The sequence below is a fragment of the Coptis chinensis genome, chromosome 7 (genome assembly GCF_015680905.1).
Source record: "Coptis chinensis isolate HL-2020 chromosome 7, ASM1568090v1, whole genome shotgun sequence".
Lineage (NCBI taxonomy): Eukaryota > Viridiplantae > Streptophyta > Magnoliopsida > Ranunculales > Ranunculaceae > Coptis > Coptis chinensis.
Genome location: NC_141462.1, coordinates 91,322,748 through 91,325,649, shown reverse-complemented (window position 1 = coordinate 91,325,649; position 2,902 = coordinate 91,322,748). Strand labels below are relative to the sequence as shown.

At 40.1% G+C, this 2,902-nt stretch overlaps 1 pseudogene across 1 annotated transcript; it reads left to right on the top strand.

Annotated features, from left to right (window-relative positions):
- The first annotated feature begins 307 nt into the window (after nucleotides 1–307).
- LOC147489924 (L-type lectin-domain containing receptor kinase SIT2 pseudogene) lies at nucleotides 308–2,585 on the top strand (annotated as a pseudogene). Its single transcript, XR_015202511.1, has one exon. The product of XR_015202511.1 is annotated as an L-type lectin-domain containing receptor kinase SIT2 pseudogene (transcript).
- The last annotated feature ends 317 nt before the right edge of the window (nucleotides 2,586–2,902 follow it).

The following is a 2,902-nucleotide window of genomic DNA, read 5'->3' as shown; positions in this document are numbered from 1 at the left end:
AGAAGAATGTGTAAAATAATTATAAATTGAGTTTTCTTTGTTGTCAAGAAACTAGTATGTTTATAGTCATTTTAAAGATACTTACGTAAAAGAACAAATGACTCGTAACAAACTTACTTAGTGATTAATTGACATACACGGACAAGATTGCTAACCAAGTCAACAACTCTAAACCGTGGAGAAGAGTTTCGACTGAAAGATATGGCTGCAATACGAGTACTAGTAATGGCCTCAATTGACTCTGCCTTGGCAAGTCAATTAGACTCGGTCTGGAATACTCCTACTAGTTTAAACCATATATAAATTATTTTCGGCTACTAGATAATCTAAAGGTATTATCTGCTTCTTCATCATTTTCTTGCACAAACTCCATGGCCATAGCTATCATTTTAACCTTTCTTTTGTCCTGCTTTGCATACTTTGGAACATCGCAGAGTACTGATCGTTTCATATTCAATGATTTTAGAAAAGCTAACCTTAGCCTACACGGAGGGTCGACCCTCATTACTCCCAATGGACTACTTCAGCTCACTGATCAAACCGTTAATGTAACCGGTCATGCTTTCTACCCTTCTCCCATGTTCAACAATTCATTGAAAAGAAATAATACTTCTATTTCTTCATTTAGCACATCTTTTGTTTTTGGAATTATTCCCAGTGATCTAAAGAAGGGTGGTGGTCATGGCTTTGCATTCGCAATCTCCCCATCAAACCAACTTTCTGGAGGTTCCTCTAGCCATTACCTTGGACTGTTAAATCCATCCAATGATGGGAAGCCCACAAACCATCTTTTCGCTATTGAATTTGATACAGTTGGTGCTGGAGGAGCATTTGGAGACATTGATAGCAACCATGTTGGCGTTAATGTCAACAGCATGATCTCCCTCGAGTCGAAAACAGCTTCATATTACGGGGAGAGTGGTAATACAACTACAAAGATAAACATGGAGAATGGAGATCCAATTCAGGTATGGATAGAATATGATGGAGTAAATGAATTCATAAATGTAACATTATCTCCGATATCTGTACCAAGGCCTAGTAGACCTCTTATATCATACAAATTCGATCGCTCACCGCTACTAGTGGCGGAGCCTATGTACGTTGGCTTCTCCGCAGCCACTTCAAAGCTCTCGAGCTCTCATTATATTTTAGGCTGGAGTTTTCAAGTGAATGGAATAGCTCAAGAGCTCGATCGCAACCGCCTCCCTGCGCTCCCACCAGTAGGAGAATCATCTTCAAGTTTCGAAAGAAACCTTCAACTTCTTGTAGTAATCCCGGTGACAGCTGTAATGGTAGCAATAGCAGCTCTGCTTTACCAGTATCGAATGCGAAGGAAAAAGCAGTCCGAGTGTTTAGAAGCATGGGAACTGGATTGTCCACACCGATTTCGATACAAAGACCTCTATATTGCTACGAAGGGTTTCAAACCAAGTGAAATAATTGGAGTAGGAGGATTTGGTACGGTGTATAAAGGTGTGTTACCTAGAACTGGTGAAGAAATTGCAGTGAAGCGAATATCGCATAATTCAATGCAAGGGGTTAGAGAATTTGTTGCTGAGATCGAGAGTCTAGGACGTCTAAGACACAAGAACCTTGTGCATCTCCTTGGTTGGTGCAAGCGAAAAGCTGATCTCCTATTAGTCTATGACTTTGTTCCCAATGGAAGTCTTGATGCTTTCCTCCTCAACCGACGAGATGATTTTGTTCTTAGCTGGGAAAGACGATTCAATATCGTTAAAGGAATTGCTTCTGCACTGTTGTACTTGCACCAAGACTGGGAGCAAGTAGTAGTTCATAGAGACATCAAAGCTAGCAATGTGCTACTAGATGTCGATATGAATGGTCGATTAGGCGATTTTGGCCTAGCAAGGCTGTATGATCATGGTGACAATCCACGTACTACCCACGTGGTAGGTACGTTAGGATACATTGCACCGGAATTGGTACGTATAGGCAAGGCCACTGCGAGTTCCGACGTGTTTGCTTATGGTACACTGCTACTTGTGGTGGCCTGTGGCAAAGGTCCCATAGATCCAGTTTTGGGTCATTTGACTCTGTTAGATTGGGTGAGTGAATGCTATCGTTCTGATCAAATTATGGACGTCGTTGATCCTAAACTCAACTCATCTTATGTTATTGAAGAGCTGGATCTGGTATTGAAGTTGGGTCTTCTTTGCTGTCATCCAAAATCTGATTCAAGACCTTCAATGAGGCAAGTGATGCGGTATCTCAATGGCGATGATTTGCTTCCTAACGACGACGATGCCTCTGATGCTTATCTTCATCTTGATAGTGTTAAATCCATCTACCGAGGTATGGACCCAAAGAATGAGAGCACGCAGCTGTCACAAGATTCTTCTTATGGTCGAATATCCACTAATTCACTGGAAGCTGGTAGATAGTATATTTGTAAGTTACTTGTATATTCCAATTTTGTATTTCAAGTTTTCAACTCAACATTTCTCTCAGGCCTAATGTAACGTTGCAATACACTAATGTAGCTCACTGTGAATCTGTGATCCAATAATCCATAGTCATAGCGAACATGATTTGATTACCCTTGTTTGGGAAATTACTATACCGTCAATAAATTTCTCATGAAAAAGAATAAACATATTGATGGAATGAGCAAAAATATCGAACGTAGCTCTTAAAAAAAAATGAAGTATATTATGGCGATCAGATCATTTTCAATATTATATTTAATCAACCTTCTAACAGAAACTGGAACATGGGCAAACTGCATTTACCTTCTAAGTTCTAACAGAACTCTCCTCTACTGTGAGTAGTTCAGTTGTGATAATCTGAATGATTGGAACATATGTGCATGGGCAATGCAAACTGCGCGCATTTGCCTTCTAAGAGAAACTGTCGTCTATTGTGAGTACGTAAATTCTGA